Raw genomic sequence first — 16,730 nt, forward strand, 5'->3', positions numbered from 1 at the left:
CGCGGCCCCCACGATACTAGTTTCGTTAGTCAAATTTACGATACCAGTTAAGGGTTAACATTCTGTCTCTCCATAGGGCAGGGCACAGAGGAAGTGAGAGATAGTTTCCTTTTTCTCCGGTTGTTTAAAACTGTGACGGTGTATGTTGTGAGGGATGCCCGATTTGGCTGCTTGTTCTCCGACAGACCAAAAGCCAGTTATGACTGCCGACTGTCTCCAGGCGCCCCGTCCTTTCATGTTTAACAATGTTAACGATTGTTTGAGGTTGTAGGTGGGCTATAACGTTCTGGTAATTTTGCATTTCGTCTTGTCTCTCCATCTACAATCCGCGGTTCGGAGGTATTTTAAGGAAATTGTACTCTTGACTGCACCTAATGTTGTGAATACGGATTCCGCAAGAGCGTTATTCATGGCTGATCCCCTTTTTGCCAGTTCATCTGCTTTTTCGTTACCTTGAATATTCCGATGTCCCGGGACCCAGATGAAGTTAACATTATGGCTTTCACTTAAGGTGGAAAGGCTATTCCTACTTTGTTCCACACCATAGAGGTTGTTATAGCTGAATCCAGTGCCTGGATTCCAGCTTGGCTATCCGAAAGAAGAGCGATATTGCCCTTAAAAGAGAAATCTGCGATTACTAACCTACAAGCTTGCCTAATTGTCAGTACTTCCGCCTGGAAGACACTGCTGGCATTAGGGAGACGCTCCGGTTTTTAAATTTTAAGTCCATTAGAATATATACCAGCGCCAACACCACAGTGCATTTTAGAGCCATCTGTATAGACCATTCCTCCGTAGATGGAAAGAGAGTGGCAAAATTCCTATTCCTCACCGAGGTTAACTGAGTTTGTCGCAATAATGGACTGGCATGACCATACGTTTTTTCTTTACAGCGACCCGTCTTCTAATGTGTAGGTCTATTGGAATAATGTGTGTCAGTGCGTTGAGGGCCTGCTTAGGACATGATCTGATTGCACCGACCGTTATTGCACAGGCTGATCTTTGTATTCTGCCGAGTAATTTTGTGTTGTAATCTCTCCCTAGAGCTCTTCACTAGACTACCGAACCATACGATAAAATTAGGCGTACAACCGCCTTGTACAACCATAATGTATGCTTAAGTTGAAAACTCCATCTTCTTCCAAGCATACGCTTAGAGGCATATAAAGAAATTTCTGCTTACCCGTTCTTCGATATTTAATTTCCAGCTAAGTTTGAAGTCCAAAGTTATCCTAAGTACTCCCAGTGTGCAGTCAAAGTGAGAGGGTTTTTCCGTTAATATATGGTAGAGTAAAGATTGGTACCATATATCTGGTGGTAAAAAACATGAGTTCTGTTTACGCGGGTTTAAACTTAGAACACAGCCTGTTGTCCAAGAATTAAGCTTGCCTAGTGCCCTTTGAATGATCCCACTGATCATATTAGGACACAGTCCTGACGCCATTAGCACCACATCATCAGCGTACGCCACCGCTTTTACCCCAGCTCTGTTAAGGTTTACTACGATTTCGCTAATCACATATAACCAAAGAAATGGAGATGATACAAACGCTCTGGCTTTGAAAGTATTCGATGCGGTAGCAGCTGGTGGTAGCAGAGGAAGAGGAAGGCCTCCTCTGCGTTGGAAAGATCAGGTGGAGAAGGACTTCAAGATAAACCCTCTTTAAAACTACTTCACGTATCTATTGAACATTTGAGTCAAATTCGAGTGGGGCCAACCGAATCAGTGCGTCTGCATATATTCACACTTCACACACACACATACGAGTACATTGCTACAGATAACATAGATATGGTATGTTAGTTTATGCAAATAACATTTTGTGGCGTGGTGAGTGATACGCTGAAATCCGACACCTCGACCATTTGAGGTATTACGCATTATTATGTTGTTATAATTTTGCAAACGTGAAACCCTAATCATACAATTCGGGTATGACCCAATGCTTTTGAATAATTTACTATGCATAGTTGGGCATTTCAGACACACTCGTATGTAAGTATATAATATACACATATATGTACGTATGAGCATAAATGGGTGTGAGTACGCGTATACGTATGCCTTTACCCTTCACGTAGACCAAAACTCCAAATATCCCAAAGAAGAAACTTGAAATTATTTATTATATCTGCAAAAAAATAAAAAATTAAAAGAATTTGGTTCAACCGAAATTAACCGATTTTGGCAATTTCATTTTAGCACATTTCAATTTGATATCCTAAAGAAGAAACAGCCCTACTTACTTATATTTGCATACGAGTAAGGCATACAAATGGGACTTATGTATGCTGTAGAATATTTTATTTTGTTTGATACTTGTGTATTTGCTAAGTAAAGTTGTAACAACGATCCAACTAATCTAGAAGCTACCTATAAAATGTTAAATTTGATTGAACATTTTACCTCTTTTGCTTAAATAGTATTAAATAAAGTATAGTATAAAATATTATAGGTATCGACAGAATACAAAACAAAGTTTAATTAAAAAAAGTGCGTGTAGCGTAGTACACATAACAGAAGTGAAACTTTCAAGGCAGACAAAGAAAGAGGGAGAGACCCGAGCGAGAATGAGAGAGAGAGAGAGAGAGAAAGAATATATATCTAAATAAATTCACAACATTTGCAGAGAATACAAATAGACAAAATTTACAAAAACAAACGGAGAAGAAATGATTTGAGGGCATGCACCTGGAATGCCCGGTCCCTTAATGGGGAGATGCCTCTGTCCGGCTGGTTGATGTCCTCGTGAGAGTAAAGGCTAACATCACTGCCATCCAAGAGATGTGATGGACGGGGCAAGGCAAGAAAACCAAAGGACCTTGCGACGTCTAATACAGCTGCCATGTAAAGGAGCGCAAATTCGGTGTCGGATTTGTTGTGGGAGAGAGACTTCATTCCGGTGGACGAACGTCTCGCAATAATCCACAACAAAGCGCGATTTTTTAACATCTCGCTAATTTGCGCCCACGCCCCGACAGAAGAGAAGGACGATGCGACCAAAGATTCCTTCTATAAGCGCTTGGAACGTTCCTATGAGTGCTGCCCCCGCCACGACAAAAAAATCGTGCTTGGCGACTTCAACGCCAGGGTGGGCAAGGAGGGAATTTTTGGTCCCACAGTCGGAAAATTCAGTCTACACAACGAAACCTTCCGAAACGGACAGAGGCCGATTGACTTCGCCGGGGCCCGAAACATGGTAGTCTGCAGCACCAGATTCCAGCATAAAAAGTTACACCAAGCTACCTGGCTGTCCCCTGATCGAAATACGCGAAATCAGATCGATCATGTTGTAATAGACACGCTTCTAGTGAAGTGCGAGGAGCTTGAGATGCTGGCTAACATGAACAACGCCCGAAAATTCTGTCAGAAAGTTCGGCGGCTTACAGAAGGTTTCAAGACCGGGGCGTTTTCCTGTAAGAACAAAGACGGCGAACTGGTGACATCCAGAGCAACCTTAAATTATTGAGGGAACACTTCTCGAACCTGTTAAACAGTGATAGCTGCGCAAGTCACAGAGAATTTGAAGGTCCCGATACCCCAATCGTCGACGACGGAATTGACGTTCCGCTACCCGACCATGACGAGGTGAGAATAGCGATAACGCGGCTAAATAACAATAAAGCCGCGGGCGTCGACGGACTGTCAGCTGAGCTATTCAAACTTGGCGGCGAGGTGCGTGCATTAGCTCCTATGCAAAATACGTATAAAATATTTTATAAGAGCGTACAATTGTTGGCGTAGGCCGATGATATTGACATCATAAACGCGGCTATGACGTCCTTTGGAACTTTTAACACTCTCTACTTTCGCGCTAGCAACGACATGACGAAATGCAGGTGTATTTGCATATGCTTCAACGAATTCAACGAATTCACTTTAATTCAACGAACATGATACACATCGTCATGCACACAAAACCCCTGCAGCTAAAAATAAAACACTTAAAAAATTATGCATGAATTTCAAAAACAGCAACCGTCATCAAAAATGGAGCTTCAACTGAATTCTAATTTAGCACAGCGGTGGCCTGCAGAAGTTTTATCAGTTTTTTTGTAGATTTCCAAAAACAGTATTTAAGATTAAAACTTGTTTTCGATTTCCTCATATTTGCGTTTTTGTTGCCAGTTTTTACTGCCATACCTTTTTTTGAATAAGACCATTTCCAGGTGCAGCAACTTCATTTTTTCGCGATGCGATTCCCTAGGATTGACTTACATACCCGCAGAGTGTAGGTATGTGCATGCGTGTGCATATCAAGTTTCATTGTATTGTAACTGGAAAGCCTTTTCTGATTTTTTCTACTTCTAGTGTATTTTCACTCTTATCCGGTTGTCAGAAGTTGATTGGGGCAAAGAGTGAACAAAATCGAAATGGTGGCACGAAACAAAAAACAAAACATGGACGAAAAATATCAAACTGTGATAAGATTCAACGCTTATCCTTCCATTAAGCTCCATAAAACCTATATAAAGGGTGTTTTTTTAGATATTTATAATTATAAATTTAAACACCACCATAAGCGAATATTTTCTTTTAAGATGTATGGCATTGAGACCGAAAAAGATATTGAGGAAAGTTATGAAATCTTATGCTTCAATAGATTTTATTATGGACTCACATCATGCAGTGCCGCTCAACTGAATAGGTTTGAAAATCATTTCTTCTATTTTTGCTTCTCCCTTTGTTCCTATGGCATTTTTTCCTTCTTTCTTTTTTGTTTTGATTCATTTATTTATTTACTCATAATATGACAAAAAAATTGAACGGGTTCTATGCAACGGTAAATCAGAATTTTGCTTTCATCGTGAAATTCGCTAAATTGGTCTATTTTTGGCTCATCTGATTAGGTTTGACAACTTTGACTTCACTTTTTGATTGACTGCGTGATTGAAAACATATAATTTCTTTGGTCTACTTAAATTTAAAGTAATTGCTACCATTTTTTTTTAACATGGGTCGGGGAAAATCTTTAACCGATTTTGAAAAAGGTCAAATTAAAGGCTATATTGAATCTGGCCAAAACGTGGTAAGCAATTTTCTTCGTAATGAAGCCGATTACGGGAAAAAAATGAAAGGAGGAAAAAAATATGCAACAACGGCATCAGAGAGGCGACTAATCCTTCGAACTGTTTCGAATTCCCACCTCTCTGCCAGTAAAATCAGGGGTGAATGCGGTGTAAATGCTAGTTTGGCAACGGTAAAACGAGTTATTTGGAGTGCTAAACACTTTAAGAGATTAAAAATAAAAAAAACCTCCTCTCAATGATGCACGGAAGGAAGCGCGACTTCGAATTGCGCGGGATCACATGACATGGAACAAGGAGTGGAAGGCTGTGGCCTTCTCCGACGAAAAAAAGTTCAATCTCGACAGACCGGATGGCTACAACTATTATTTTCACGATATTCGAAAAGAGGAATGCTTTTTGAGTCGTCATCACTCCTGTACAGGAGGCGTAATGGTTTGGGGAGCCATATCGTTTTATGGAACTTGCGAGCTTCAGTAGGTTTCATCAAAGATGAATGCAAATGTCTACAAGGCTGTGCTCCAAAAAGCTTTTCCCCAGTTTTCCGAAATTTTTGGACCCATTCAATGGACGTACCAACAAGACAAAGCCCCCATCCATACAGCCCGGCTTACAAAACAGTGGATTAAGGACCAGAATGTCAACTTGCTCGAGTGGCCTTCATACTCCCCAGACATATATATTATATTATCGAGAACTTTTATCCAGGAGAGTGTATGAAGGGGAAAACAATTTCAAGACTCGGCGACCCTGGTTGAAGCGATTAAAAAAGCCTAGTCAACTATTTCACTGAGTGAGTTGGTATTATGATCGATCATTTGGCTGAAAACTTTTCATTTTGGGCTCATATATAAATCGTTTTCAAGTATTCAAAGAGTATTCTAATACAGGATTTTTAGAGTTTTCCATATATATTTTTAAGCCAAGGCACAGCCTACAATCACTTGCGCTTTATTTCATAGAGTTGGTCCCGCTTTTAGGATTCCAATTTTGGCCAAAATAACAACGGCTTCTAATATGCATGTGATTTTTTATTTGTTTACCTTTCAGCTATATTGTTAAGAGCTGAGCAAAAAAAGCGAAAAACATTTTGACTCTACCGACAGCAAAACTTGATGCCTTCTTCGTGAAAATCGGAAAGAGCAATTTGCTATCCAATGAGGTTGCAGACAGAGTGGGACATTATCGTGTAACTTTTTAAACAAATATTGGAGCAAGCGCCCGAGTTGTAGAACGCTTACTTCCGAACCATTACTCGGAACTGAGTAGGCAATTGAACAGGAACTCGCTTTTTCAATGAACGAAAATTACGAGATATACAGAATGCAGAACTGTGGCCAACATCAGACAGTTAACCTACTCTCAGCGATTTTGAAGGAATCAGCAGAGGAAAAAACTGAGATCACTAACATAATACTTCGTTGCCGTCTCAACAACGACTGATTGGACGAGTGTATGAATAGGTGTGAACTGAACGAGAAGGATTCTGCTGCCAAATACCCGATAATGTGGAGGCCGAGCTTACTCTAAAATGTGGCTTCGGATTGTAAGGCCCAAAAGCTTAGATAATAACATTCCTTGGATCATTTGAGAAGAAAATGCTGTGGAGGTTTTATACACATATAAAATACCCAGAGCTCAACTTCCCTCACTATGGGGCGCTCCTCTTATGCTTGCTGGTAAGGTGAAGTACCTAGGTATTATCCTTGACAGCAAGCTTACATGGCAGCCCAATATTGAGGAGAGGGTGAGGAAGGCAACAATCGCCTTGTATGGGTGCAAGGGCGCAATTGGCAAAAGATGTTGCCTCTCGCCTAGAGTTGTTTTCTGGATATATAATACTATTGTAAAGCCTATCTTGTTATATGGAATCATAGACTGGTGGAACTCACTAGAGAAGACGACATTGGTGAAGAAGCTGGAGAGAGTTCAGAGGTCGGCACCGATTGGAATCAGTGGTGGCGCTCAACGCAATGTTAAATGTGGTACCCGTAGATATCGCAGGCAGAATTGCCGCTACACGTACCCCAATCAGACTGAGGGGCTGGAGCTGTAAGCTCAACCTCACTTATGGGCACTCAAACATTCTTAGAAATTTTGAGTTCATCCCTCTGTCAACAGACCAGTGTATACTCTCGTTTAGTCCAACCGGAACATTTTCCACTCACATCCCGTCAAGGGAAGAGTGGACGGAGGGCTACACTTGAGGGCAGGGCCTGGTGAACTTGTTCACGGACGGATCGAAGTTGGAAAGAAAGGTTTGCGGAGGAGTCTTTTGCGAAGGGCTCCCCATCAGACTAAAATTCAGGTTACCAGACCACTGCAGTGTGTTCCAGGCAGAGGTAGCCGCAATCAAGGAGGCAGCTGATTGGCTGCTCAAATGTGTACTAACAGTCAAGAAAGTAAATATTTACTCCGACAGCCAAACGGCAATAAGGGCCCTCGGGTCTATGACGGTGCATTCGGAATTGGTCAAGGAATGTTTGACCTCACTTTCGACTGCGTCCGAATTCTTTGACATCAGTCTCATCTGGATTCCCGGTCACAGCGACACTGCGGGAAACTGTGAGACGGACGAGCTGGCCAGACAAGGGACATATGAGGTGATTTCCCCGCGGAGGGAGAAAATAGGGTCCCCCTGACTACCTGCGGTCTGCTCCTGGAAAGATGGGCATCGCGCCCACTCAGCGAGCGCTGGGCAAATACACAAACGTGTAAAGTCGCGACATCCTTCTGGCCGAAGGCGTTTGGGCGAGCTTCTGAGGCTGACAAAATATCAGCTCTCCAATCTAGTGCGTTCTCTCACAGGACACAATGCGCGAGGAATACATGCTGTGAGACTTGGAATCACCTCGGGTCCTTTTTGCGCTGGATGTATGGAGGATGAGGGGGAATCATCTCAGCACCTTCTCCTTCCCCTGCTCTGGCGGGGCTAAGATCCAGGCATCTTGGCTCTTACTCCTTTGCCACGCCTGCTGATCTCCCAACCATTCCATCACCACCTCTCCCCGCACTCTCCCTGCATCCCATCGGTCCTTCCCTTTCACCTCACTTCCTTCACAATGGTATCACAAAGGACGAATCCTTCTTCGTCCAAGTGAGCTTACTCCCTGGGCAACCATACCAACCTAACCTAACCTTCTACATGCCTTATGTGATAAAACGGATGAGCAGTGTAAGCTTTACAGATTCAAATAAATAATATGGTTAAATCAGATTCAAAGATATGGACATGGATGACATTACGCAATGACAAGTGAAGAAGAAGGTCATCAAATTAGTGGTCCTAATTCGCGCCAGTTAGCATGACAAAGATGTGGTAGAAAATTATAACCACAAAATTATATTATAATTTATGATTTAGTGCTGTCATATACGGGTAGCACCGAATTTCGATTTTATTAGGTCCTGATACTACTGTGTCTATACATAAACATTTTCACACCCTAAACGCCACATAAATAATACTTGGTTTTCACTTAGTCACACTTGACACCAAATGTGGTCATAGGTATAAAATCAGTTTGCAGTCAGATATGACCATCTATTGTCATATAAAATTACAAAAGAAAAAATTTCAAGTTGTTAGTAACTTAGTGCCACATACTTGCTCGTCACTGTGCAATAATGAATGTGAAAGAATGCAAATTTTTAAACGAGATTACCTTTTTTATTCAAAATAATCTGCTCCAAAATTTTGTTGTTGCAACAGCTTCTTCACTCGACGGGATAATGATTTCAAGGATCTGAAGAGATAGTATTCACTGGGAACCAAATCTGGTAAATAAGGTGATTTGTTAAACACTCCGGCACTTTAATTCATAAGGCATCGTCAAAATATTCGTGTAAACATGTGAATTATCTTAAAGGGAAATGATTTTAGTTTTTTTGCTGTGAAACAGGTATTTTTAACAAATTTTTTCATTCAGCTGATCTTAAAAGCTGTAACAATAACCAAAGTTTATTGTTCCACCTTTCTCAAGATAATCAATAAATAAAAGAAAACTGCTGTCATACCCTTTTTTGCTGATCGTTCTTACTTCACCCACGTTGGAGTTCAACAAACAGCATCAGTTCATTGTAAATGTTCAGGATCTGCAAGGCACCAACAAAAATGTCAGCCATAGTTGTAAAATACTGCAGAAATTCCCTTTTTTTCTGGTTAAAGCGCTCCAAATTGCACGGAGAACTTCGTTTTTGATTCAGTTTTTGTGTATGTAATCGCTAAGAAATGCGGCACTAATTTTTGGAATAGCTTTTCCACATGCACTTCGTTTGAAATATGGAGTATCCAATGATATGAGAGCCTATGGATATATTTCGTGTCAATTGATAAAAGTATTTCAGACATTGTCCTACAATCAAACCTGTTTTCCGAAAAATTTACGACGATTTCCAAAGTATGATACTTAGATCACTTGATATGGAATCGCGCTGAAGTGTTAGTATCAGCAATTTCACGCATAGCCAAACTTGGAAATTCACAATAAATAGCTTACAATTTCTCTATTCTGATTCAATTTCAACTGGCTTGTAAACAAAGAATGCGTTGACAGATCAATATAAAATTGTTTAGCGTTCAAATCAGAGATAAGTATTAAAAAGGTGTGTATATATATATAATTGGCGCGTACGCCCTTTTTGGGTGTTTGGCCGAGCTCCTCCTCCTATTTGTGGTGTGCGTCTTGATGTTGTCTCACAAATGGAGGGACTTACAGTTTCAAGCCGGTTTGCCATTGCCTGCCGAGGGGCGACCGCTATTAGAAAAATGTTTTTCTCAATTTTGGTGTTTCACTGAGATTCGAACCAACGTTCTCTCTGTGAATTCTGAATGATAGTCACGCACCAACCCATTCGGCTACGGCGGCCGATTGAATGCTGATTATTTACTGTCCATCTCCATACCCAGCAATTATTATGTTTTGTAGTGGATTCGCTTATTTTATTTGAATAAATCAAAAAATATAACCAGCAAATGCTACACAACACAGTTATACAAACAGGCACAGTTTTAGTGTTTTAATCTGAAAACAGGAAGATATCAATATCGTACAAAGCTGCATTTCGGGTCTTTGTCATTTCATATGTGTTTACAATATTAACATTATTATCATTAAATTACTTAATTTTACAACATAATATTAACATTAAATTACTTAATTTTACAACAAATGTAATTGATTTATAATAGATTCTATAAGTGGTTGCATTTGCCCAAATTCATAACCATGAATAATTGGGAATATATCAGTGGCACTCGCACTTTTGAACTGAATATTTTGAATATTTGCAAAAAGTAACATTTATATTTACAAACAACATTTTTGAAATTATGTGTGACTTAAATCTCCATAATTTTATTGCTCTGTTCTCTGGTATGTAGTTCGGGTTACGTATACGACATGTCCGCTTCCGAGTGTAAATCACGCGCACGACTTGTATGGTATACAAAGCATTTTGAAGTAGCTATGTAGCTCCTTTAAGCAGATAATTTTAATTGTTCAAAATAACTGTAAGTTTGTCAAATCATATCTGAGTTCATCAACATTTTCCTGCGCATGCGCCATTTCTCACTCTTAGCCATTGAGTGAATGTGCCGTCAATTCGTTGTCTTGAATTTGAGGAACTCAAAGGTGGGGTGAATATAAATTCAATTATTTGGTTTTCCAGTAAATAAGTAGAAGCACCCAATGTCGGGTACGTAGGCGACATGAATTTTTATTACCATAATTAATGTACTCTGTGCAAGTCTCATTCCAACAAAAAATTTAAAAATGGTTTATGTATGATGCCTTTGCAAAACAGGGTGTTTTGATGCGCCACATCGTTTTATCTTTTCTCTAGAAATAGCAACACAAATCAAAAAATGTTGCAGCCAAATATGGTACTACTAACTTTTTTTATTTATGTGCTTAGAAATATCTGAATGGTCGCATATATGGCACAAAAGCGTCTTTCCAGACCCAAATTTAAATTTATACCAGAGACTATTTAAAATTCATTTAACCGCAAATATAATTATCTAAGATGGTGGTTTTAGCTATATTTTATTCTGATAAATTATTTGTTCCTTTATTTTTTAAGCTGTTTTTCTTCAAATGAATGGAAATTTAAAAAAAAGTTTAAAAATAGTTAAAATAATCCCCTATTCCAATAAGTAAAGTTAAACTAGGCTTCGGGTTTTATGAAAATGGGCGTTCCACTTTGTGTTCAATTCGCACATTGCGTGGACTATGGATATTATTTGTCTTCATCAAGGCGGTGCCAATGGACCGTTAGCGAATGAAATGTCCAGAACACATTATTTCATAAAAAAAACTATAGTTTCGTCATAGAGACTTTTAGTATGCGCATCCTGCGTTGCCAGAGAACTCGTGTTTTTTTGTTTCATACATAACTAAACTAAACAATATGTTAAAATAAACAATTTATTTTGACGATTTTCGTTATTTAGAAAACAAAATCTGCGATCTTGCTGAATCACACTGACACATTAGTTTTGAAAAAAATTTACCTGATAGAACTCGCTGTGGCTAAATATTTCGAATACTCGTATACCGGGTCGTATTCGGTTCATGTTCTGAATGTCTATTACCTACGTATCTATTTTAATATTGAGAAAAATAGAGTTAAGGTTGTTGGAACAGCTTGTCCTTATAGTGAAGATGTAATGCTGTCACACATCCCAAGCTGTCCTTTGCCATAACCATTAGCACACCAGAAGGGCTGAGTAAGGATCTATTCACTAGATTAGCTGCATGGATTGTTGTATGTGACGAGATCACGAGTCGGAAAATATCCTGACCTAATTGTGTACGAACCAGACGGAAGGCAAAAAATAAGTAAGATTCTGTCAGCATCGCCATCATCATCAAGTGGTGATTATAGTTTGGCTGGTATTCAAGCCTATTCGGGTAAGGTTCGTTAGAGAACTTTTTGCTAATAAAGATTGTTGAGAGTTGCTGTTATGCATGTGCGCAGTGTGTCCTAACTATCGAAAGCTTTGGGATTTTTTATTTATAACGACGTCTTCTCAGCGGCATAAGGTCAGCAATTCGCCGTTGCCGCGTATGGATTCAAATAACATTCGGAGTACTTTTATTTCGAAAAATCTCAATCTCATTTCATCTTTGCTAGTCATTATACCACACTCGCAGCCGTAAGACAGCACCGGCATTATTATTGACTGGCGAAGTAGTAACAAGTAAGCAGTTTAGACTTCAGCAATTTTGTGTGTACGTTATACGTTTCATTTACTGCCATTATTCTGTCATGTATTGCGTCGTGGTATGTGGAGTGCTATAAATCTTTCCAAGAAGCTCTAGCCTGAACCGATGCGACGAATACAACTAGAACTACGCGCTTGCAAAGACAAGCTTGCGGAAATACTGCAAGACTTTTTTGACAACCTTATATATAAATTCACGTATTTGTATTTGCATATGCCTTCTTATTGATTATTATTAATTTGATTTACTTGAAGAATTTAAAATAAAACCAAGTTTGTTAATAATACCTGTTGTTTTAATGTTATTATTATTAATTTTTTTATTATATATGAAGGAAAAAATGTATGGTAATATTTACCATATACCTTATAAGATATGTTATATACTACATATATTAGTAAACATGCATATACATATACAATTTCGCGCAATTTTCAAAAAGAATAAATTTCTATGTAAAGATGCATACAAGTCATATGGGCATATCAAATATACGAATCTATTCCGTACGCAAGCAAATGTAAGCTAATGTGCTTGAACTGCAAGCGAGAGCGCGGAACGAACGACAAAGAGCACAATCGGTCCCCGCGTTCGGCAACGTTCGACATCTGGCTCTGTCCTACTTGAGTGAGCATATATATGTATGTATATGCGCATATGTAGGTATATAAATTCACATACTTGTATTTGCATATGCCTTCTTCCTGTGTGCATGGTAATGAACCAATTCTCTGTTGAGAATAAACGATGATAGGAAAAATAGGAAATGTAAGGGAGTGTTTCGAGTGTAAAGTGTCTTGAAAAAGGCAAATCGATGATGGTGCCTCTTAGTGTTGTTGACTTATTAACGTCTGATGCACAATCGAAATTGAAGATATCTTTCATGAATTTGATAAATGTTTCGTCATTTTTCACGTTTGTGTAAATGTAACTTGACCTATTACATTGCAATTCCATTTACCTCCTCCTCTATATCCATACAAAATATCTATCAAACAAATAAAATTAAAATTTTGTTTTGAAAATTGCAACCATTCCATCAATATTTTCTTATGACGTTGTCACGTTAAACTATCGTCAGTAAACCGACAGGCAACCTCTTTTAGCCCTAGAATACTAACCAGTCCACATTCAACAAGTTAAACATGATTTCAATATTTCTATTTTTCGAACTGCGAAATGACTATTTTTAACCCTGTTTCTCAATTTTAATTTTTTAATTTCAATTTCACATTGTGAGCTATGCGACTTATATATTTTAAATAATAAAATGAAAAGGAATTACAAACGGTGTGCTATGTAACATATGGGTAGCATAATACATTTGAAAGTCTCGTGGTGATAGAGTAGATTAGTACGAAGTGGCAGTAGTTGTGCATTCAGAATGTAGAATTTTAGAAGCGATTTGTCTAAAGAAATCTGTTCTTGCGTTTGTTTGCTGTTTCGCAATTTGAATAGTTGGTGTTAAAGTTCCCACGAAAATGTCAAACATAATGCTTCCGTAATTTCCAATAAAGTTTTCTCAGTATGAAACACTTTCAATTCTTTTGCTTTTCTCTGTGTATACAAAAGTGTAGGCGATTTTGGGTTAAGGTATAAGGTATAAAAGAACATTTGTTGCATCTTCCGGTCACCGTTTTTGAAAATGTAAATAGATTTTGAGATATATAGTTTATGTTTTCATTTAATTCCAATTTAGTTTTAGTGCTTTTGACAGAATCGATTCCATTATACAAAGGACAAAATAATGCCTTGCCACCAATTCGGATTCAGGCAAAAACATTCCACCATCCAACAACTTCACAGAGTTACAAATAAAATTTTTGAAGACATCGATAAAAAACGAACATGTGAAGCAGTATATCTCGACGTAGCCAAAGCTTTTGACACAGTATGGCACGCAGGATTTCTACAAAAACTCTTGACTTATTTACCAACACACTACCACGAACTGATGAAAAGTTATATAACTGGAAGACAATTTTATGTAAAATTCGAAGATAAGTATTCTAATATACTAACAATGGAAGCAGGTGTACCACAAGGTAGTGTCCTTGGGCCGCTTCTTTACCTTCTTTACACAGCTGATATCCCTACACCGGCAACTAAGAATTCTCTAATAGCAACATTTGCAGACGATACTGTCTTGCTAGCATCAGACAAAGATCCAAGAACGACTGCTTATAAACTTCAGCAATTACTTGACAACACCACTCAATGGTTCGAGAAATGGGGAATCAAAATAAACGGAGATAAAACCGCCCAAGTCGCATACACTAACAAGAGAAAAAAACAATACAATCCAATATTCATAAAGAATAAACAAATCCACCACGACACAAGGGCAAAATACTTGGGTATAGACAATAAACTTAACTGGAAGTTACACATTGGACAAAAACGACGCGAAATCAAGACTAGGTTTAAACAACTTCATTGGCTTTTGGGAAAAAATTCAACGCTCTCCCTAGAAAATAAGATACTAATATACAAAGTAATTTTAACACCAATATGGCAATATGTCTCAGAGCTTTGGAGAACTGCGAGCAGTACAAATATAAAAATTATACAACAAACGCAAAATAAGATACTCCGTATAATATCAAAAGCAGAGTGGTATATACTAAATGATAATATCCATCGAGAACTTAAAGTAAAAACAGTCCATGAAGAAATACGCAACAACAGCTTAAGACACACAAACCGACTACTAGAATATTCTAACAGGGAAATTCGGTAACTTCCATTAAAAGAGGAAACCGAGACGAGGAGGCTTAAGCGCAAACGACCAACTGACCTGCAGATGTAAATGGTGTCACAATTTTATGAATATATTTATTCATTAAATAATTAAATTAATTAAATAACGAGTTAATTTTTGTTTTTTTCTTAGATAAATGTATATAGTGGTATTGGCTTCTAAATACTGTTGAAACCCAAAAAGAAAGAAAAATAGTAAATATTTTAAGTTGAAATAGAAACAATAATAAAGGGTAAAAAAAACCAAAAAAAAACAAAAAAAAAAATTGAGTGCTTAAAGAGTTTAATTTTTTATTTCAAATTTCCACTTGAATATTTTCTAGAATTTTTCATTTTTTGGGAAGCTTTATGAGCTAAATACATAATATACAAATACATTGTATACAATATATTTATATATATAATTGGGGCGTACACCCTTTTTGGGTGTTTGGCCGAGCTCCTCGTCCTATTTGTTGTGTGCGTCTTGATGTTGCTCCACAAATGGAGGGACCTACAGTTTCAAGCCGACTCCGAACGGCAAATATTTTTATGAGGAGCTTTTTCATCGCAGAAATACACTCTGAGGTTTGCCATTGCCTGCCGAGGGGCCACCGCTATTAGAAAAAAGTGTTTCTTAATTTTGGTGTTTTACCGAGATTCGAGCCGACGTTCTCTCTGTGAATTGCGAATGGTAGTCACGCACCAACCCATACGGCTACGGCGGCCGCCATACATAGTATACAATACGTATACATATTGCTATGGGAATAAGTTCTTGACCTTTCTTAACCAAAGTTACGAATTATTTCAACAATTAAATATTACATGATATTATGTGAAGTATGTGCCACTTTACTACATCTTTCAGGCAGCATACGGATTTCTCTGACGAAAAATTAATGTTCTTTTGACTTGGTGCATTCATTGAGCCAGTTTGCGATGCTCTTGTAAGAAGTGAACCGCTCTCCACGAAGGGCTGACTGCATTGATTGGAACAGATGGTAATGCGAGGGTGCAATGTCTGGGGAGTACGGCGGGTGGGGCAAGAATTCCCAATTCAGTCCCTCTAAATATTTCTGGATCGGTTCAGCAACATACATATAGCCTGGCGTAGTCATGCAGCAAAATCAGTTTATCATGTCAACCGTCCCATTCCGGGCACTTTTCTTTGAGAGCTCGATTCAAACGCATTAGCTGCAGTTGGTAACGATCACCAGTGATGATTTCAGATGGTTGAAGGAGTTCCCATTAGATGACACCCTTTTGATCTCACCAAATGCACAACATAACCTTTGAAGCATGAATATTTGTTTCGCTCTCAATTGACCTGGTGCACCTGGCAGGCTTCAACATTTGCGATGCTTAGGTTTATCATAGTATATCCATTTTTCATCACCACTGAGGATGCGATGCAGAAAACCTTTTCTTTGCTGTCGATCAAGAAGCCTCTGAAGCCTGACTTCTCGCAAATGTAATAGGTATATTTATAAGTTCGTGCGGTTTTACAACAGATGGCGTAACTTGATTATTATTCCATCGATCCACATTTCCAAACATTCATTGGAGAGCTACTGTCGTAAGGCACAAACGTCAGTATAAGTTTTTTATTTGAAGCGTAAACAACAATATTTTTACCACACTTGAAAATGTCGAATTTCGTGCCAAATAATGTGTTTTTGCGGGGAATTCTTCTTCATTATTTTAATATGAAGAAAAAAGCAGCCGAAAGTC

The sequence above is a fragment of the Anastrepha ludens genome, chromosome 3 (assembly GCF_028408465.1).
Source record: "Anastrepha ludens isolate Willacy chromosome 3, idAnaLude1.1, whole genome shotgun sequence".
NCBI lineage: Eukaryota > Metazoa > Arthropoda > Insecta > Diptera > Tephritidae > Anastrepha > Anastrepha ludens.